This window comes from Lonchura striata, chromosome 3 (assembly GCF_050655825.1).
Source record: "Lonchura striata isolate lonStrDom1 chromosome 3, ASM5065582v1, whole genome shotgun sequence".
NCBI classification, from domain to species: domain Eukaryota; kingdom Metazoa; phylum Chordata; class Aves; order Passeriformes; family Estrildidae; genus Lonchura; species Lonchura striata.
In genome coordinates, this window is record NC_140705.1 from 104,853,773 (window position 1) to 104,876,576 (window position 22,804).

At 37.9% G+C, this 22,804-nt stretch overlaps 1 protein-coding gene and 1 long non-coding RNA gene across 50 annotated transcripts in view; both read right to left on the bottom strand.

The window, feature by feature from the left end:
- ESRRG (estrogen related receptor gamma) overlaps nt 1–22,804 on the bottom strand; it is a 371,594-nt gene that overhangs the window by 169,037 nt on the left and 179,753 nt on the right. The window lies entirely within an intron of this gene.
- Nucleotides 1–22,804, bottom strand: part of LOC146768048 (uncharacterized) — a 49,904-nt gene continuing 27,100 nt past the window's right edge. The window contains exon 2 of the long non-coding RNA XR_014954516.1: nt 1–22,804. This exon is cut by the window's right edge and continues 5,792 nt beyond it. This is a non-coding gene — a long non-coding RNA (uncharacterized LOC146768048).

Genomic DNA, 22,804 nt, shown 5'->3' on the forward strand with positions numbered 1-22,804 from the left:
AAAAAAAAAAAATAAAGAAAAAAATACACACACACCCCCCATACCCCTTGGATTCTGCAGGAATTTTCCAACAGCCAGGAGCACTGTTAGAGGAGGTAACAGCAAACGCCTCCCCAGCGCAGTCCCCTTATGTCACATTTGCATTTCTATTCAGCTACATTGCCTGACAATGAAGCAAATGGGCCTGGCCTTATCTGTACAATTCCGGACAACAGAGATTTCTAAGCCATACAAAGGAACGAGCTTAACATTCAGCACTCAACACCTCCTGGCGTCCCCCGCATCCCCCGGCCCCGGGGGGATGGAGGGCACACAAACACCTGGCCGCGCCACAGCCCGACACCCTCGCACGGCATCCGAAAAGGAGCCGGCTGAGAGAATAACAATAAATTTTACAAGAAAAAGCCATCGAGACTTTGAAGGAGCTCGCCAGCCTCCAGGAAGAAAACAGTCCGAACCCTCCAGATTTTCAGGCTTTGTTTGGAGGGTAAAGGAGTGTCCCTGGAATGTAAAAGTAGATAATATCTAGTCAACCATTTGTGACTCCTGCCTAGGCTGGTATTTAATACAGCAGATGAAACATATAGAGCCTTTTATCAGGGAAATTTCATATCACCCCAGTTTCATTAGAAAACCTTTAGCAGCTAGGCTGGCTAACTCATGCCATTTCATTGCACTACGAGGAAATTTCCGGCTAATTCCTTCAAAATTAATATCGTCTGATTTAAAAGATGGAAATGACACGAAAAAACTGCACAAGCTGAAACCTCCAGATCAAACTTGTGTTATGACAGGACTTAAGCCAGCTATAATACAGGCTAGGGCTTTAAACAGCAAGGAAAAAAAATTACAGTGACACTGTTCTGCAGGCACTTTGGTTTTAGTCTGGCTTTACATTATATCTATATATGTGCACTTACACATTTTATCTGTCTTCTTGTCCCTCTCTTGCTCTCAAATACTCAGGGTAGGTAACAAAATAGGCCTCAATCTCAAGTACAAGAAACTTCATTGTGAAGGGGGATATCCACGTGTTTTATTTTTATACAGAGAAGTAATCTGGGGTAGCAAGTATGGAGAAGGAGGTGGGAGAGTGTTCTTCTTTTTGTCCCAAATCCTAAATCAGAATATGCTTTTATATAACACACCAAATTTTAAACTGCTGCCTTATACTTTAATTGTCCTGAACTTCCAGGTAAATTTATACTTTGCTGTTGAATAAATGCTGAGTTTCTCCCTAGAGGTGGTTGCAATGAGTAGTGATTCTCTATTTCTTTCTCACTCACACAGTTTTGAAGATTTACAGGCATGAATATCATCGCGTTAACACAAAATGATATTGCTATTGCCAAAAAACAAGGCAGTTAAGTACAGAGATTGAGAAAGGCAGAGCATTTACTCAGATTCAAAGGAAACCCAAAGCTCCTTAAAGCAGCCCATTGTTTTAAATGTTACTAATATTGATGCATCAAAAGATTCTGTGGTTGTTGCCTTTGCGTGAGTTGGAGCAAGAGGCTGGAGTGCTCAGCTCATAAGGGAACAGCCAACTTTTATTATCCTTAGCACCAAGAATGGCTTTATTGCTGAGAAGGCATGAAACTAGCATTGTCATGGAATCACACCTCCTAAAGCTCTGCAGATCCCTCCAACTCTGTCAAGGTGACAGATCACTTTTACCTTCTACTCTGCAGGCATACGAGCAAACTTCATACAAGGCATGTGAATAGGGTGCAGTGCAGAGCAAAATTTAATCCTTTACACTTGGTGTGATCAAAATAAATCACAGGACAGAATTAAATAATTGCTACTAATATGTCAGTATTTTGAAACACTTTTCTAGATTGTAGTGTCAGAGATATTGTGAGCTATCACACACTACTACATTGTTGGAACTGCTTGTTTTTGTTGATTTATTGAAATAACAATTAGTACAGATGGGAGCAAGAGGTGGTAGCTGAGTAAAGAAGAAAAGAAACCAAGTGAAACATTTTTCCACAGACTGGTCTAAGGTTTACTTTAGCCTCAAATAATCCAAAAGGCTTCCTTGTAACGAAAGGAAAATAACCCCTTCCTTCTACCCCTTCATTAACATGCAAGGGCAGAAGTTGTAGCATTTACCTTGCTGAATGCATACACAGTCTATGCCTGCGTATTGCATCTTGAAGATACCTGTCAGGATGGTTTCTACAAGCCTGTCCCTTCTGGAGTAGACTAAGCAACACAGCTGACCCAGAAGGATTAGATGAGAAATTCAACTAATTAATGAGCCCTGCAGGCAAAACATCATTTCTTCTGCTCTTTGGGGCTTTTACAAGGTCAGCTGGTTTGTTGGGTTTTTTTCCCAGCACCAGGTCAGACACTCATCTGTCAATTTACACAAGATTTGTAAGACAATAGCGGCCACTATCAAGCCAAACAACATGGCACATTTCCTCTAAACCCTACAGTAAGGGAAGAATTGTTCTGGCCAATTCAGCTTTATTAAAATATGCTTCTCTAATGTTACTTTTCTCTCCCAGGGGCAATAGTTTAGAATTACAAACACAATACTTCCCATTTACGAAAATATTCTGGATCACAAGTTCAAATATTCTGGAACACAGCTCAACTCCCCCCTCCTGCTCTGATGTCTTTCTGAGCGTCACACGGCACAGTTTTCTTCCATCTGCCAGGGAAGTTTCCCAAAAAGTATACCAAGTTCAAGAAATGAGGAATCTGAATAGGAGACTCGCTCAGATAGAATTCAGAAAAATGATCAGCTCACCTCATCTGTTTCTCTAGCAGTATGTGCACTGTTACCATCCAATGGCCTCTTTGGTAATAAACTTGTCCCACCTCCCATCTGCTCTTCTTGCTGGCCTCCTGCCATTTCAGCCTCAGTCCTTTCCTGTCTTCAAGATGTCATTCAACTTCACTTGCTCCCCTACCCATTTGTTTCTCTTTCCAAGTGAGATCAAGCATACATCTTTCTATGTCTCTCACTCCAGCCTTTAACTTCTGCTCCATCTTCTTAGTAAGTGTCTATATTTCTGCTCCATTTATCATAGTTGGCAGTATGCACTATGCAGGTGTCAAGGAAACCAAGAGAGAGTTCACTATTCATGATGCTGCCTTTTCAGCCTTCTTGTGGCTTGCCATTGAATGTCAGCTCCTTAACACTGAGCTGTATGTTGAGAAGAATATGTATCAGTTAAAGACAAATTACTTGAAGCCAATATAAAAGCACATGAAGAAACAAGGCTGCTTTAGACTTTTTCAGCCTGATCTCTTGAAGATTTTTATTTGCTTATTATTTGATTTTTCATGTAATCTCTACAGGATTTTTTTCTTTATTGGCTAAAAATAAATGTACAAGACACTGTATGGGGCTGGGCATAACATGCAGGCAGGCCTCTGTAAATGTGAATACTTGACTTAATAATGTCGTATAATAATGCTTGACTTCAGTAAATGCTTTCTTTTCACATCAATACAGACTTGTGTTTCACTAAATGTAATCCAACTCAGAAAAAGAGACATCTTGGGCTCAGCAGAAAAGAAGTCAGAGGTAAATGAGAAATACTTAGCTGGCTTTCTGCTAAGAGTGAGAGCAAAACTCCACCCACCTCCTCTGCTGCCTTGAGCAGGGAGGAGGCACAGCCTTGCCCCTGAGGCTAAGCCCAAGAGGATGGGTTCACCTGCCACCAGCCCAGAACCACTGCTTTTAAGGACAACATTCAGTTCCACAAACATAAAAACACAATAAGAATCTAACTTAGCAAGGAGAGAGTTAATTTGATGAGAATTCACGAATTATACACATGACAATGGTTTTCAGGTAAGACAGTTCTTCAGACAAATGCAGCTGAGAGACATCATGATAAAAAGGGAAGAATTAACCATTGTGGTAACACATATATGATGTAGCTTGAATTATTTTGCATAAAGTGCAGTACAAAATTTCCATACAAGGATTTTTTAACTCAAAATATACAGTTCATTATGACTACAGTCTGATTTAAACTCTATTCCTTCTACAGTGTAAGTGCACACATCAACATGAGCAGAATTCACTGCTTTCTATTCTGTGTGACAAAGAACAGAGCTCAGACACTCCTCATAATCATTTATTTCCAAACATTTCTGTCCAGGCCATCTTCCTCGTTTTGCCCATCACTAGTATGACAGCAACAATAAAAGTAGAATTTTTCTTACAGTAAAACTGACAAAATATCCGGTTTCTGGCCCAGCTAAGCATCTTCTAATGCAAAGCTTATAACTTCCATCCTTACCAATACTTTATGCATTCTTTAAAACAAGCCTGCAAAATGTGACTGGCAGAGCCACATCTGACAACTTTTCACATCTTTTTTCACATAATTTCTGTGAGAGTGACAAGAACTATTGATGTAAATACAGATAAAAAACTAAAACTAAGGCCTAACATAAAAATTTAGTTTAATTCCTTACAAAATTTCTCAGGGGACTAAAGTTTCATATTTCTTCAATACTGTAGATATTAAATTTCAAACTGAAATTAAAATCTGAACATTTGCCAATGTTGCTGAATTTTGCCTCCTTTGCTAGAAGGCACTAAAACATATTCTAGTTCACTGATCAACTATGTCCCTTTGTATTCAGAGACTACACAATGTCTTCACTTAAAGAAAATGGTAAAATAACCAATTGCTTTAAGTATTGTTACCTATTTCCTGCCATTGTTACACCACCTGAGAAAAAATGCACACATCCAGAAGAAGATCAGCAGGACTGGGTCAAGGCTATGGCTGAAAAGGCACTGAAAGTGCAGGACAGCTCCACACTGGGAAGGGGTAACACAACTCTGTGGGCAACACACGTGGCATATTACAAATAGTGGCAGATTACAATGATATAATGAAGGGATGCCTCTCGCACCCAGAAAGACAAGGACAGCACAAGACAAGAACCCATCCAATTATCTCCACTCTTTATTTTATTCCTCATCCTTCAGTCAACTATCTCAAGCATGGGAAGCACCCTCTTAAATCAATCCTACGTTCATTGCATTTATCCCTTCACAGGTATGCTCATTTTATTCTTGTCCACTCGGAGTCTGGCACGACTGAGAAGAACAAATTAATGTGAGCATAAAAGTCTAGCAGGCTCTGTCTGTAAGGAGTGACCATGTATTTTTCTTGTCACATTCCCTCCCCTCTACCCAAGTGCCACAAACCAGCCTCTGTGCCAACAAAGCTATTTAGTGCCCCGTGCCATCATGTGCAGTGGGGCAAATCCACACCCTATTGACCACCACTCCATAGCTGTTTGCCTTGTCTCTCTGGTTCGACAAGTCTGTGCTGATGGCACCTGTTAAAGCTGCTTCAACTAAGCTGTTCTGCATTTGTCTGGCTGGATTTGGACTTCCCGGATCCCTGACTGAATACAAAGTGATTTGAAAAAACGGTGTTTGGCAACAAGCACAGTGGGGAGTACACTGCGTGTTGGTATACAAGAGCACAATGTGTTCTTCATAGCATCACTGAGGGAGCATGCTGCTCGAATCTCTCTGCTGTCGAGATCAAAATGGTCTCCTTTGTTGTCAGCTGTTTAATAGCAGCTGTTTAATGTAATTCCAAATGATCTGCTTGAATGAAGTTGTCATTCTTGCAGTTCACTTTAATGTAGTAAAACAAAAAAAAACCAAGAAAACAAACCACAGCTTGGCCACATTATTTTTCTATTGTTCTTATTAAAAGTTGCACTCTCTTATTTCTGCTAGCCTATAAAAATAATAAAAATCCAATTTCTTGAAACAAAACATAATTTTGAGGGGAAAATAGGCAGTATTTATTTCAAAACACTTTCAGACACTCAAGGATGGCTTGATTAAAAATGTCTTTGCTACTAAAAAACTACACACAGAAAGAAGTGAACTTGTCAGCAAATATGTGAGCAAAAAGAATATCTACTTCTATAGGTATTTCAAGACATTCTCCCCTAGTGGAGCTTATCATTTATTTTATTGCATTTCATAAAGAAGAAAAAGTTGTAGCAGAATGTTGATAGACTGAAAAAACATATGCACTCTTCTTGATTAAGCAGTTTAGCTGAAGAAAGTATGCCTTGGCATCAAGAAAGTATGCCTTTTTATTGTGTGTGGGTTTTGTTAAAATCTGTTTGATACCAAGAACGATAATAAGGATCATAATCTGTAAAAATATTTGCAGTTCTCTGATGAACAATAGAGGGCACTAATGTTTCTAATCTGGCAAACGCATCACGCGCCAGACAGACAAAATAGCCGTGGTACTTGTAGCACACAAACCACATCATCTATGCTAAATACGTAGATAGTAGAGAAAGGATTTCTGTCTCTCAGAAAAGTTCTTTTTGTCCTTTAAACTTTGTCTTTTTTTTTTTTTTTTTGCCTGCAGAAAGTAGGGTGTGATAATAACACGCTAATACTTGCAGCCTTTCAAAGCGTTATTTTCTTTTGTTCATTGAACAAAGCAGATGCAACTTTTCCTTGTATAAATCCTTCTCCTGTGTACCTTCTCACCACATTCTTCTCTGTTTACCTACAGCTGTGTACAGTAGTTCAAGGTAAAGCAATTCCACTGATAAATGTGGAAGCTGAAGGATGCTTAATGTGCATTACCTGCGTTCCCTGCAATCTAACGCAGAAATATTGGCTAGTGACATCAGTAACTGGGAGATCCTGGGGCACCACCTGAAAGCTCTAAGTTAGAAGGGCTTATCAGGGAATCTTACACCACTCTAAGTATTCTAAGCACTTTCACTTAGCTCTGGAAAGATGCAGCTGCTGAAAGGGGTACTTTCAATAAAAGATGCAGAGCAAGTACATTAGAATGGTTCTGCACCTTAAACTATCTTTTCCATACACGCTCTAGAAATACCCATTTAGAAAATAATTCAGCCTTTTCCTCCAGAATAAATCTCAAGAAGATAAAAACTTTGTTAGTAATACTAGTAGCTGAACAATGTCTACCTTTTTAAAAGTTTACCAGTGTCTCTCATTGCTATTCAAGGAAACAGATTTATTTCTCAGCCTTGGAGATTGAAACTTTGGCAAGAGATAAATAAATACCAACTAACAGATTGTTGCTAATATTGTGAAAAATTGGTAAATGCACTGTGATTAGTTCAGAGTAACTTATATGGAGAAACATAAGAAATACTAATACTCTGATTCAGTAATTTCAGCACTTATTGTTAATGAAAAATGAAACAAGTTCACACTGCAGACAGCAAAGTCTTCATGAATTACATGGCTTAATTTCTGACTTCTCAATTTTAGAAGAGGTGGATTGGCTTTTCAAAGCTACCAAGATCTCTAGGAGATCTTCAGATATTAGCATATTGTCCAAGTCAAATAAGACACCTTTAAGACCGTTTTAATAGCTAGGCTCAAATGTGAAAGCTGGACTCAAGTTACTTTCACCACAAAGGCAAGATATGCACAATTAGGGAAAATAACACAAATTTCTGTCCCGAGTCAGCCTGAAATATAATGAGTTGCCACCTTCCAATCTGGAACATTTAAATACTTTTTGGCCACAGATCTGAATAGTTAATGCAAGTACTAGATGTTCTTTATTTGACTATACTGTAAAGGTCAAAAGCCTACATACTATTCAAGGAACTCTCCTTGGAGTTTTCTGACGTCAAAAGATTATTCCCTAACTTCAAAGGGGTTTGTGTTGTTCGGTTTGTTTGTTTTTTTCTTCATTTTTTTTCTTTTTAAATATGACCTTAACACAAGCATTCTGCCTTTTGTATCTTTATTTTTTGTGCCAGTGAAGAGACTGGCCTTTGCAAATTTTTCCATTTATTTCAGGCAGTCATAAGAGACATTGTAAGCTAACAGGTAAAATACAAGACTTGCTACAAGGGATTATCATTCCAATTCAGCATATTATAATAATGCTGTCATACTGGTGACACTCAGTTGTATCTTACTGACCATCTTGAGAGACAAGTAACAACCAGACACAAAGAGGATCTGTGACGCTGCCCAACACAAAAGAGAACATATTCTGGCATTGGAAACAGACAAATTCTTGCTTATTTCTATGCTAAAAATGTAAACAAGAGACAGAGCTGTGGACCCTAAGACATTTTGTATACAAAAAAACTGCAGTAGGCCAAAAGTCAAAAAAAATATACAGACAGATAATACATATGTAGAGTACCTGAAAAAGGAGAAATTCTTAAAAGTAGGATAAAGACAAGAACCTTTGATGAGCTCTATTTTAAGGAACCATTCTGAGCAACTGATTGCCATTTTACCAGAGAAGTTCTGTACAAATGTTAAACTCAGACCAAAAAAATTACATAAATATTCAAGTTACAATCACTTGTCTGTTTTCCTTGACCAGCCTTTGGCAACTCAGCAATGAACACTACCTCTGCCATCACCTTAGATAACACACTTGGTTGTCTCCCAGTCATTGCTCAGTCTTTACCTAGGGCAGAAACTATCCTGTTTTCGCATTCCTCTTTCTCCTAAGTATTCTTTAAAGGAAAGTTTATTACAAATTTGCTAGATCCCAAACCCATAGATTCACATATTCTGAAGGACACATGGTATAACTTGTCTCTGCTACTTGTCCCCATCTCTATGTTTTTCCCAAGGTGTTGTCCACTGTATCAAAATACTGATTGTCCTGTCTGTCTTCTCAGCAACAGTATCAGCATTATTTTCCTGTCATTCTCCACATCAGACAATAGTGTACGCACCTAAATACAGGTATGAGAATTTACTGGTTTTTAGTCCACAATTTTTATTTGATGGATGCATATGACTACAATGGGCCAAATGTTATTGCTAGTTACATCACCAGCTTTGGACTTGAAAGGATTTGCTTCAATAAAATCAGAATGTACTCATATCAGCACAAAACTAATCTAGAGACAGATAAATTAAGAAAATACCTTTATCAAACAACAATTACAGAAAGGTCATTTTTATTATTTCCCTTTATTACTGACCTGCCAGGAACACTAACCAACATGGCCTGAAGATTCATTAGGAAATATCTAAACTGCAGTTATATGCACAACTATTTAGACACTAGCAACTTCCAGAAAACATTCAAAGTCCTAGAAAACATTAATATATCACCTGCATAATGATTTTACAGAACCTTTAAGTCATCTTTGTGGAATCAATTCCGATACTTAATCTAGTACAAAGCCAGAACAAAGGTTTACCTATAAATATTATTGTAGAAAAGTCTACAGATGCCGTTTCTTACATTTTCTTAGCAATCATCCTTCAAGTTTATAAATAACTAATTATTTGATCTCTGTATTTTTTTAATAAAAAGAACTATATTAATAGTCAATCTGCAATTTGAAAGAAACTAAATGAAAGATGATGGAAATAAAGCAAATTTGACAAAATTTCTCTATCCTTAAAACCAGGTGTAAACTGAAGCTCACTTATGCCGTAAAAGTGTGAGGGGTGGTTATTCATTCAGAGATTACTTCTCACCAAGCATTTTTCCTCCAAAAGAGCCAAGAGTGTAGATGCTGGCATGGCAAAGGTGCACTGTGAGGTACCAGTGCTGGCTGCACTCTGTACCAGGGAGACTTGTGGCACTGATTTGGTGTCTTCCAGATTTTATGAGTCCCTAAAGCAAAAGGTAGTTTTCAAAACAAGAGGCAAGTTAAATAGCAAAATGCTGAGCATATCCTTGGAGCCAGAATTATTCTCCTATTTTCCCTCCCAGTCCTTTATGTCAGTAATGCAAAATTATTATTTTAAAATTAATTACATACTCCTGATGCCTAAGCATAAACACAGAAAAGTCACTCTAGCCTCCAAAATTTACAAATATCATTCCTTTTAAGCAGGAACCTATTTCCTAATGGGAGGACATGACTTTGAAGTGGTTTGTCTTTTTTCCTTTCCATAAGCAATATACAGAAGTTCAATTATTCATAAGAAGGACTAGCCATGTAAATAATAATTGGAAGGCTGAACACCATGTTGCCAAAACACATCTGAAACACAAAAGGCAGTTTTAGCCCATCCCTTGCTAGGAGGATGTGATCTCAGGAACTCTGGCTGGGGAAGGCAGGGTTCATAAACCAGCATTTACACCATGTAGGGAGACCACTTACAGCAGGTTAGAACACAAGTACAGTGTGAAGTTTTACAACAAGAGATTTACAACAGTCAGAGTCAATAACGCAAAAACATAACCAGAGAGCACATTTCTATCAAATGATAGTCTGAAAAACAAAGCACAACTCTCAAAAACCTTGTCTACATGATGTCTTGATTCCTCCAGAAGGCTGAGGTTTGCTGGGCAACTACATTCAGGGGATTCACTAATTCTTGCAATATGTCTTCATAAGGAGCATCTCCTGCTCTTTAAAACAGCAATTCTGCCCGCTTCAATCAGAAAGAGAGAATGATTTGGTATTTTTGTGGGCTGGTTATTTATAAGAGATCTACTCTAGATTAGTCCTGCTTGAGTGGCATCATAAATGGCTCCATTCCCCAGCAGTAGTCTACTTCAGATGGGAACCTGACAACCTCTACTTAGCGTGTCTTTCATAGTACACAATGAAGTGTAAAAACTGCTGTGAAAAAGCCTGTGTTTCAAAACAAACCACCTCGGTAATAAGCATTTAAAACCACTTTTTATTAATATATTTCTTTGTGTACAAAACAAAAGCTTAATGCTACAACAAGCCTTGGACAATGTCTTTGTTTGTTTTGCTGTGTCTTTTTTTTTTTTCTTTAAATGAAGTACTGCAGCAGCTTTTAGAAGGTCCGAGATAAATTATTTTAAATAAAGCGTTAAAGTGAGGCTTATGAAAGAGTTGCTTTTTCCCCTCATCACAGCTTAATAACATGGGGTTTTCAACCAAAAAGCTTAATCAAAATCCAAAGTGGAAATCCTAAATTAGTAAATATTGAATTTAACCACTTTTATATCTCAGGTATTAGCAAATACCTTTGGTCTACAGAGATACAGCCCCTTCTAATCCTTATCTGAATTTGCAATTAAGACTTCAGAGCTACAGATATCTGTACACAGCTCTGTACACAGCTCTGCTCTCTTATTTTTAAATGATTGGACCCAAATCAAATCAGTCTTCAAATACATTGGAAAGTAAATGTCTGATGTCTAATTGAACTAATAGATAACACTCTTTTTAATACTGTTAATGCTTAGTGTGGGCTTCACACTGACAGAAGCAAGGGGAGGGAGAAAATCACCAAAAAATTCACATAGAAAACCTTGTCATTATATTATTACCATGCAGTTCCTTGGTATAAAGATAGAGAAAAGCTAATATTTACAAATTATTTGTTTTGTTGTTGTCAATCCCCTCCCCTCAAAAAAAAAAAAAATTGTAAATGCATTAGGAGCTAGATTCTTCTTCTCTTTCACTAATTGTCACCTCCAATAGGACATTGTAAGAGCCTGAAAATGAAGCACTTAAGAGTTTTCTTTTCCAATCTCTTGTGGGCTTCTCTCAGTTTATCGCAAATGAACAATCGTGTTGGAAGGGGCACCGTCTGTTTAATGTCATTAGTGATTGTTTCATAAAACAAACAGCCGCTCCACCATTCTGCTGCAGTTAATCTTAAATCTAAACGTGGCGGCACTTGGGGAGAGTCTCAAACATGGTTTGTTCTAACCAATGCAGGGCTCTTAATCTATTGCAAGTCGGGGCGCTTATCTCTCTGCTCAGCTCAGAGCAGTGATTTCTTTGTCCAAATATCAAACCAAACCCAGTTAATATCATGCTTCCAGCCTTTTCCCAAAGATTTTTTTCTCCTTAAATTGTGGCCAAAGCCTAAGGCATATTTATTTATTGCTTACACCATTTCATGCTTATTTTTCAGTATTAGCTAAGTTAAACTATTTCCAAGTTAGTGCACAAGGGTATTTCAATGAGCTTAATCAGCCAGGTGAACTGATAACTTGGAGATTTACCTAATTGTGCTGGAAAATCATTCATTCTGGATTAAGCCTATAATGGCACATGTGTTTATAACAATTGCAGGTTTTTATACAAAGGCTCAAGTCAAAGGAGTATTAATCACCTTAAACTTTTATTAGTGTTTGCAGAAGCAAAGGTTACCATCACTTCACGGGTTCAAATTTATAGCAGCAGCAGCCAATAGAATCCAACAACACAAAAAGAACCAATAAACAATCCTAGAGCTGAAGAAAATTTCACAATAGTTTCTGCCAAATGCCTCTTATCATACTGCTCCATGAAAAATATGAAATTTATCCCATATGCTTTCTAGTGCTACCACACCCTTATCCAATACACAAGGGTGGGCATATTTGGCAGCTTGCATATTTTGGCAAATTACAATGTATTTACAAGGGTATTCATGAAAATAAAGAGGTAATATCTTTAATGCACTTGTATACAATAGATTTTAACTCTCTTCTCACTTTTCTCAAATCTGTCGTGTCCGTCATGAATTACAAAGTCCTGAATTTGAAACGAATGCATACATGTGTTCTTGCAAAGTAAGAAGAAAAAAGTTTCTTTTGATCAAAAGGTAATCCCAGTGACTGGGCTGAGTAAGAGGACAGACATCTCCTATGGCAAGTGCTCACATGATGGGGGCAATTGAAAAAAAGTTCTGCTGCTCAAAATAAGCCTGAAGCAATTTTTTGGCCTTATTGTTACCAATGTACGATGCCGTAAACCCCATGGACAAAAGCCTCAACAGCAGAAGAATCCTGAGCATTTGTTCACCAAGAAAGAATTAAAACTAAGTATAATTGGTGCTTACATCTAAAAATTCTTAGAGGTAAGCAAAAGTCATAAAGCAAACACTGGTGGGCAGGTGTACCAAAACCAACTTCTATAATGGCACAATACTAATGCTTATATAGTTTACATAGATGCTCCCTTGTTATATTTGGTACACTAAGCTACAGATACTTGTCAACATGGTGAAAGTATGCAAATTTTTTCTCTCTCTTCATTTAGAAAATGCAAAAGAAACCAAAACCAGCAGTACATATAAGCCCTCACTCTTTTGTGGTCTGTCCCTCAGGACTTGTTTTAAGCTCCCTTAATAAACACAAATAATTGTCTTTTTCTTTTCTCATTAAAAAAAAAAAAAAAAAGGTGGGGGAAAGAGAGAGAAGGAAAATCAATTCAACTCAGGTTTTTCCACATCTTTGTATCACTTCCCATCTCAACTGGCTGGAGTAGAATTTCAATTAACTGGTAGGAGTCCAAGAGAAGCCCGGCTGCCTCTGTTGCTCCCGGTCATGCCCCATAATTGTAGAGGGACCTGCATTTTTCAGCCAATGACACGGCTTACAAAAATAGATACACTGAGTTATTTGATAAAGGAACCAAAGCCTGTCACTCCTGTTCAAGTGCCAAGCAACATGAGAGCAAGTAAGATTGTGTTCAGATCCCAAACTAGCCAGGCTTATTATCCCACAGAGCCATCTCGTGTTGGGAGGGGTGAGGGTTGGAAGAGGCCACAAAGAAAATTAAAAAGAAAAAAAAAAAAAAAAAGGGGGCGGGGGGGAAGAAAAAACCAACATAACATGCAAACCAGCCAATTCCAAATTATCCCTTTTTCTGGAGAGAAATTAGCTACTGTGTTTCCAGCCTGCCACCTTTCCAGAAAGCTCTCCAGTGTGAGGTAGAAGTGGTATCTTTATGTCTTTCCTACAAATCTCTCTTCAAAGAGGAGAAATGTTGGCAGGTATACATCCCCTCTTGTGCTCAAAAATAATCTTGAATCCTAAATAACATTCCTCTGAAGAACAATTGTTAAAACACTGCTAAGAAATAAAAAAAACAGCCAACAGCTCTCTGCAGCAAAATTTTGGTCAAAGATGTTTGTAACTCTGTGGAGTTACAAAACTTAATCTGTAATATATAGCTTATTGGACAATCAGTGGATCCCTTTTTCAAAAAGTACTTTTATCAAAGAGAAACAGGCATGTTCACAACTAAGTAGCTGACAGAATATCTTTGGTTTATAAGAAACAGTTGAATGAATACTTGTACTTTTATTTACTCTTAGTAACAGCCATCAAGATTGATCCCAGTATTTTTCCTTCACTGTATTTATTTGTGAGCATCAGAAGTATTCAGGTCTACAGCAATTCAAAGACAAATATGAAATGGTCCATAATGCTGAATATTTCCTGATTATGTGAGTCATATACTATCACAAGCCATATTTTCACAGAAATATGTTGCAGTGCATATCCTATATTGCCCCATAGGTGAACAAGCCAAGTGGAGTGAGTCCTGTTGCAGGTCCTCCATGCTCACCATTATATAGGTGTGCCCCATACTTTACAGATTATAAAAAAAGCAGAGGTCACTGTTTGAAAATGCCCCTCTGGGGCATTAGGCACCAGTGTATTAGGTTAATATTTTCTGCTTTATAATCAAGAAATTGTACCCAGTTTTAAAGCCCAGTTATTGAAAGGGCAAGTGAAAATAAAGTCGTAATTATCAAGTGCAGACTTTCCACTTTCAAGGGCCAATGCAGGTCAGACAAATTATGTCCTGGTAAGAGTAAACTCAACCAACAACTCTCTGCAGATCCTGCAAGCCTAATCCCAAATTTAGAGTTTATTTAGAGCCCAATCTGAAACAAAGTCTATTCTCTTGTTTTTAAGATGTCAAATGCTGTCACACAGAGTAACCCCACCCACCTACCAGCTCCCTTTCCCACCACAGACTGATCCTTCTTCCCCAGCAGGTACAAAAGGAGGGCAGCAGACCTGCTGCTGAAGCTGGTAGCAAAACCTGAGCAGGGAACAGCTGGGTGATGCTGTCGCTCCCCTCTCAACAATGCAAAGATATCCATGAAGATCTTGTTCAGGTGGGAACTACAATAAGGAACCAAAGGGCAACTCCCAGCAGATACAACATAAAATATTCCTTGATCTCCATAAGCTTCAGATTTATTTGTATTTGGATAACAAAACAAATCCTTGCATCCATCCTGGAAAACTTATGCCATCCTCTTCCTTCTCAACGAAAATGTCACTACGCTGCCAAACAAGTAACATCTCAGAGCACTGGGATTAGTAACTCTTCAAATAAAATAATCTCTGCAAATAATCACCTCCCAGTTTTTCTCATCTTCATTTTCTCAGTTCCTGCTCTTCCTCCTCTTAGTTACTTTTCTTATTATCTTATCCATATATTAATTCCTCCTTACTTTACTCATTTCATTCCTCTCTGTCCTTTTTTTCCCCTTCTACTTGTACAACTTCCCCTCTGCCTGACCAGTAGCTTTAATTACACCTGAATTACAGAAGTCTAATTTGGAAACCCTTGATGAAATGTTCCATTCAGGAACCACTTCCATTGAAAAAGAAACACAGACTAGACCCAAGTGCCACACACTCGGACATGAACACATGACCTCAGGCTTACAGAGACACAGGCATTTGTGCCTGTTGAAGTTCAAAACCTGTGTGCTTCAATTATTAATAATCTGGGTACAAAGCAAAAAGAAACAATCAGGACTACAGCCCTGAAAGCCCATCCTGATAGGCAAACCTGAAGGCAATCATCAACACTATTATATTTTTACTTATCAAAAGGCTATTTAAACAATGAGATACAAGCACTTTAAACAACGCAGACACTTGGACTTTGTAAAAGAGGTTGCCATAAAGATCAGGTTGGCTTTGACTTCTAAGTACTGTAAATATGGAAAATTTAAGTCTACCCTTTTAATTGGCACTCTGGGCAGTTTATTTAATCAGTTGAACACCATCAATGAATGAAATTCCCATAGGAAAGGAGGTTCTATAATCTATTCACTAGGAGTCCCAGTTATTCGTATAAGAAATACTGTTATAAATATTATAGAAATGTTTCTCCTTCCCAACTGCTACCTTGTCTCTATAACACTCCCAAAATTCTCTCTGCTTAGTCTTTGCATATTCTAAACTGTCCAGTCTTCAGGCCCTGAATTTAATGGGTTTCTAGCCAAAGACAGGAGAATTCACCTCATAAATCCAAATGCTGTGTCTTTTAAATGGTATTAAAATTTTATACATATAGGTTGAATCAAAATTAGATTTATCGTATTTTCTTATTTTTACACTGCTATATTTACACTTGCTATGGAGTATCTTCCTTGTGGCATATTCAGCCTGTTAGTCCTCAGATAGCCTTCTGTGTCAAGTTTTCTATTAAGACGTTTTTCAGGTAACAGTAGAGATTGCTGTCTGAGAAAATAAAAAAAAACCACCTAATTCTTTTACCTAATCTTGTCAAACATCACAGTATGCTCCAAGGCATCTCTACCTGACCACCTCAAAAGCCTAAACAGAGTATTTGTAATTGCAAAAAACCTGAACTTTTTTATCATGATAACAAAAAAAGACAAGAGGAAATTTTACTTCTAGTTTGTTAAAAAAGACTGAATTTTATTTAGAATGCTCATGAGTCTATAGAAAACCTAATGGGGAAAACTGGGGATTCTGTGTTTGAGAAATGAATGTGAACTAATGTGGCTTGTACAGCAGTAGTGAAATAAGCTGAGTACTTCAGAAGAACAAATTTAATTCCCTTGAATTTTCATCAGCCCATAAACCCAACAGTGTGGGAGAACAGAGTCACCCTGCATAGAGTATAAAGGTAAACCCATCACACAGTAGTTACTACAAATACAAAGACAGTTGGCTGAGCAATAGTTGCAGGCCAGCAGAAACCTTCTGTGGCACCCAAGCTTCTAAAAATAATTATCACTGTTGTTATTAATAACAAAATCAATGCAAGCAACTAGTACTAGGAGGGAATATCCACGATTCCATTGCATTACCGTACACAGTTTTCTCAAGGGCACATTTGTTGTCAACTGCTACCACAGCTCCAGATAAGATCATGGTGGAGGTTTTTCAAATTCATAAATATGAATATAGAAGTCTAAACCTGACTTTTATGCTGATTTTACTTTCATGAGATTCTGCTTTCAAACTGTATAGCTGTGGAGCAGTTTCACAGTGAGCATTCAGACAGCAACAATATGGATTTGTCTGCATACAGTAGCTTCATCTCCAGCTTCCTTGTGCAATCTACTAGGCAGTAGCACCCTAACAAAAAAAAAAAATCTGCCCATACTTACAACCTATAAGGTTTGGTTTTTTTTTTTAATAATGACATTTGATGAGAAACCACAGCTGCTCTTCCATGCTAAGTATCTACAGAAAGCTCCACATAGTAATTTCCAAGGGAGGGGGAAAAACAATAATCCTTCAGCCATGTTGCACATCCATTTCTGAACACAGCAGAAACCTCATACAGTGTTTGCAGAAAACAACAAAAACACAGGTTTATGTCAGAGAGATGGAAAGTTTGATGGCTTCTTACAGGCTGTGTTAACAACCCCATTTGAGTCTCTCTTGTATACTCGTGAGAATCAAAGCAGTGCAGCAAACTGGCTTGTCAATGCAGATAAATATCTGTACAAAGGAGGCAGCTTGATGGTTAGTATCTCATTAGTCTGCCATAAGGACTGAACAGACTGAACAAATTTCCCCAGTTTTTCTCCTCCTTTTTTCTTGGAAGGGTTGAGCAGAAATAATAAAAATAAAATAATAAAAATACAAGGAGTTCAGATCACAAATAGTGCACATAATACTACAAGTAACTTCTTGTGTCAGAGAGTACTTTCATCTGAAGAGTTCAAGACACTGGAAGCAATAACCAGTGTGCAACAGGCCTAATGTATTTTGCATCCCAAATGTGCTCCTGAACCTGGCTAGCTTGCTCTTTAGTTTTAAGCACAAATTTAATTTCCGCTAGAGATGCAGTGAATTACACTGATCTAATTTAAGCAACAGTGAACTTTATTAACCTCGTGGGATTGCCAAGTTTTTCAGCATTTCCTTTTGGGACTGCACATGGGTGTGCTGAGTTCCCTAGAAGAATTTCCAACAGCAGGAGGTGGTCATCTCCTTTGAAAAATTTTAAGATGTGCAGGCACTTAATTATATATTCAGGTACATATATCTGTGGGTGTATACACACAAACTTATATGTGCACAGAGCTGTGTGTGCATGCAGTCTACAGGCTGATTTTCAACAGTCGAGCAGTCACAGGAGGAACAGCGAATGGACAACTATGGCACAGACTGCATTCTCTCTAGGGCACTCTGTAGGAGTGTGGTTAACTGCTACACAAGTATCATGGGAAGGATATGGCCCTGAAAGTCTCCAAAGGCCAAAGGTACTGCATTTTTCTTGACTAACTCAAATGCTGAGTCAAGATTTGTAAAGCAGGTCTTGTGGTGTGAAGTTCTGCCAGTTTGGGATTAGGCAGAAGGAAAAAACATTATTTGAGTGAAGGCCTTCAAAGTGGACTTGGACACTGGTTTTCAAGGGGAAATGTTTTCTCTCCTGCCACAAGCTCTTTCCTACACAGAGATGAAAGTGTGGCAATTGCAATAATAAACAATTCTATAGAAGATACATAACTGCTACTACCAGTACTGATTTATTCCTGTAATTGGGGAATGATTTCTAAATGACCACATGGACAATTTCTATTCATTGTTTGTATTACCACTGTGCTTATAACTGTGCTCATAGACCATGACCTACTGTCTTGTAAATGCTGAAGAAGTTCCAAACAAAAGGACAGTTCATGCCACAAGTAGCATGCACAACATAATATGGCTGTAAATTTGAGCTGGCATCAACAGCCAATGAAATAGCCTGACAATGAAACAAGCAGGAACACAGCCATTGCCACATAGGCTCAAATCTAGTTTAATCTAGAACTATAAGCAGAATGTGATGCGTCAGCAGAAAATGAAAAAAAAGCCCTCTGCACTAGGCAGATCTGGGATAACCCATCCCCCAGGAAAGCATCCTTGCAATGTCTCCTAGCAATTAAGAGTGCAAATTTAAAGCATATAATTTCAGATCTCTTTTAGTAGTCTTTTTTTCAATAGATCATAACACAGAATATTCTCATTCATATAAATTGCCAGACCTTTTCCTAAAACTCATTAAATCCCTTAGCAACTTCCCAGAGCAAAGAAGTCCATTACCTAATTGCACACCAGGTGAAAAATTATTATTTATCAGCCATCGTTCTGTAATGTTCCCCTGTTCTTGTATCATGAGAAAAAGAGAAAAACTCTTCCCAAACTGCCTTCTCTATGCAAAATAATGAATTCTGGAGTCTTATCGTGTTTTTATTCATCTCTTTTCAAAGACAGCAATCCCAGTGTTTTCAATCTCTCCTCATATGACAGTTTTCCCATGTGCCTGATCATTCTTCTTGCCTCACACTCTGAGCTCCTGGTAAATCTGTAATACCCTATTTGAGACGGTGTCACGCACTTGATGAACCAGCATCATTTACATAATGGCATTAATGTATTTCCTATATTATTCTTTATTCTCTCCTCATGTACCTAAACCTGTCTTTTGACTGAAGCTGTGCAGTGAACAGATGTTTTCAAGTAACCACTGGTATTGATGGCTGGGTTTCTTTCCCGAGTTCATATAGTTGTTTTATAGTGCAGTTAGGCAAACAGTAAAATTTTCAGACAGACAAGTAGCAAAACTTTTCCATCCCAGTTGTTATTACTATGCATTCATCTTCAATAAATTTCATGTATCATTATGCATTAAGTCCTTTAGAAGTTTCCTCCAGTCTCTGATCTAGATTTGACTAAATAATTTTACATCTACCAATTTCCCAGGGCTCATTCTTACAGATTTAAAAAAAAAAAAAAAAAAAAAAAAAGGGCAAAACAAAAACCAGACATGCAACAGCTTCCTTAGGTTATTAACATGGCTTAACTCATGCCTGTAAGGAAACAAAGCTTTAAAAAGGTGAGAAGGTATAGGAATGCTCCTGCCGGTTTCTCTTGTGAAACTACCAACTAGATGGGAAAAACTTATTACACAGGTAAAAATTATCTATACAGAACTGAACCCTCCACCTAAAACTCCACCAACTAAAATCATATCTAGTTTCTAAAAACAGGAGCTGAATTACAACTGACTAGAGGTAAATCTTCCTGTATTGTGGAAGTGACTGCACTCTACTGAAATCAGCATGCTGGATTTTACTTCAATTCCTTTTGTTATTATAACTCAGCAGACTGAAAATTCTTGAAAATAAAAGTAGTCTGAATCCCTCCCAGTGAAGGGACATCCATGTATATGAGTTTTGTCCCATCTCTCATCACAAGCCAGTGCACTCTTCCCCAGCTTATTCCAGTTCCAGTCAAAAAGCTAGGCTGTTAATTCATGCATTACAGAACAAGGATAAACTACAGCCAGCAATCCTGGGATCAAGAAGATAGAACAACCTGAACCCACATTGCACCATCATGCCACAGATAAGATTCAAACTATGTTATATTCATGTCTGATTTATGAAGTAGTAGTGAAATAGCAATACTGAGCATTAGTTACATTGTGTTCATATAACTGTAATTCCTTATGACTAAAAACCTGTATCAAATAGTTTTTGCCAATTATTTTGAGGACTTTTTTCAATGCTTCTTTTCTCAGCTAACTCTTCTCTTTGATATATATGATCCCCACAAATTATCTCTTTCAAACAGGCTCACTTAATTTATTTAACAGCATCAAAGACTCTAATTAAAATTTTTTAAGAAGGGAAGAAGAAAAAAAAGAAAATATAATTGAGTTTTTTAGGACGACCAGTTCATTCCTTGGCCATGATCTTCATAGCTCAGTCTTCGCACTATGGAAGTGTTAAGTCAGCCTGAAAGAACAATGAGTCTGATCTACAGCCAAATTCCCAACATGTCTCTTGAAAAGACCCCAAAGTCTTCATTCTTAATTATTGCAAAAAACTAAGAAGTTGCTTTGACCAAAGCCCCTTTCTGGAAATCCAGTGCAGTTAAGGGCGCGAGTTCTGCAGGCACCAGAGCGGAATGCACATCCCACAGGGCGTCACGGATAGGGAAGCTCTCTGGAGCCATAGCACAGGTGTCTGGATTAGCTCTGGTGCAGAGATCCTGCACACATCCAAACACAGTCAGTGGGTGGAGGGGAGGTCCTCCAGAAGGATATTCATATTCCTTAACGGAACACCTAAAGTGGGATGTGAAAATCCTTCCTTGAAGAACACCTTTCTAAAGATACACAGATGCAACTGTTCCTGAAATTCAGGTGGAATACTACAGCAAGAGGTTGTAAGGAATCACAGTTTACCAGCATCTCATCTTCACAAAAAGGAAACTAGAACAATGCTGGTAGGTCACACATAAATCTTACCAAGACTAGTGAGGAATAATTTATAGGAACCTCTTGAGTTATGGCTAAAGTATTCATCTGAATTCAGAAAAAAAATAGTTTACACACTTTTGCTACTTAAAGCTGAGGGGAGGGGACAGAAAACACTGTTGCCTTTAAAAGAGCCTATACTTGGACTCCAAAATGCAGTGACATTTTGTATGCTCTGATTTATGATGAAACCTTAACAATAACTTTCAACACTTAAGCAGCTGTTTAAGTGATTAAAAGTAAATTTCTATTTTTTTTTTAATCAGGAACAACTACACTTGCTACTAGGTGACTTAGTAACACTGAGCTCTGCCTCTCATGAATAAAGGCATGGTGCCCTCATTCTTTGACCATTAAATACCTTCTATGTGTGTCTGTGCCTCCCTGTACATATTAATACGTGAGTTCCAAGCTGCTGATCAAATTGCAGGCAAAAAATACCTACTAGTGGCCTGTAAAGATGATGATTTTAAATAGCTAAGGAGAAATTAACTTTCCACTCAAGATTTCAACTTGTTGACTTAAACGAATCAATACATATCATTTCCAATCTGCACGTTATTTTGTGCTGGGAAAGTTAGCGCTGAGCTGCAGAATTAGGTCACTTGCATTAGATCTTCTAATTAACCAGTTCTTCCTTTAAGAGAGCACTTGCTCAGCTTTCAAGACTACTCCAGCATTTTGTCAATAGAGTTCAGAACAGGGCTAATGATTACCATTAAAGAAAGCCCAGAGTGATTTTAAGAACTTATCTTTCTGTATTTGTTCTTTTTATCCAACTGTGGGATCCTAGAGTACAGTCACTTCAGACAACTGCTGAAATTTAGAAAAAATAAATAATAAAATAAAGATGTTGGGGAGGGAGCAAAAGGAAAATTTTCTGCAAGTAGAAAATTCAAGCTACTTCAACACAAAATAGTCCCCTCCAATTTAGGCTGATGATAGAAAAACCACATATCTCAAGACACACTATTAATATAGTTTTATTATTAGTTTTGGGGGGACTTATAAAACAAACGTTAATACATAGACAAGATTATTTTCCCTATACAGTTTTCTTGCTTTGATTCTTGATCTTTGTTGTTTATTTCACTGTAACAAAATTCCTCCTAAATCCTTTGACTGCAGGGTCCTTGCTGTAAGTATAGTTGTACTTTCCTGTGCTTATGTGTATCATTGCTCAAATAGCCTTCAATGCTCTGCCTGCTCCATTCCTGACAGTGTTTTCAGCCAAATCACTGTCTCCTTTGCCAATCCACCTCAATACCTGCCTTAAACTCTTGGGGACACTTTCTCACTGATTTTCAGTTTCTTGAACTCTCCTGACTGATTTCAAAGATGCTGAATGTAGCTGTGTGCTCTGTACACATCACTATTTCACATGAGGTGCTCTGCTTATTTGCAACATCCCTTTTTCCTTTGTTGCTGTAGGGTTTTTTAAATTTAAATAACTAGGTGAGAAAAATACTAAACCCTACTACTTCTAAACAAACCAGCATTGGTCAGGCATGCACACCACCACAAGCAGAACTGGGGCTCTAATACCATTATATTG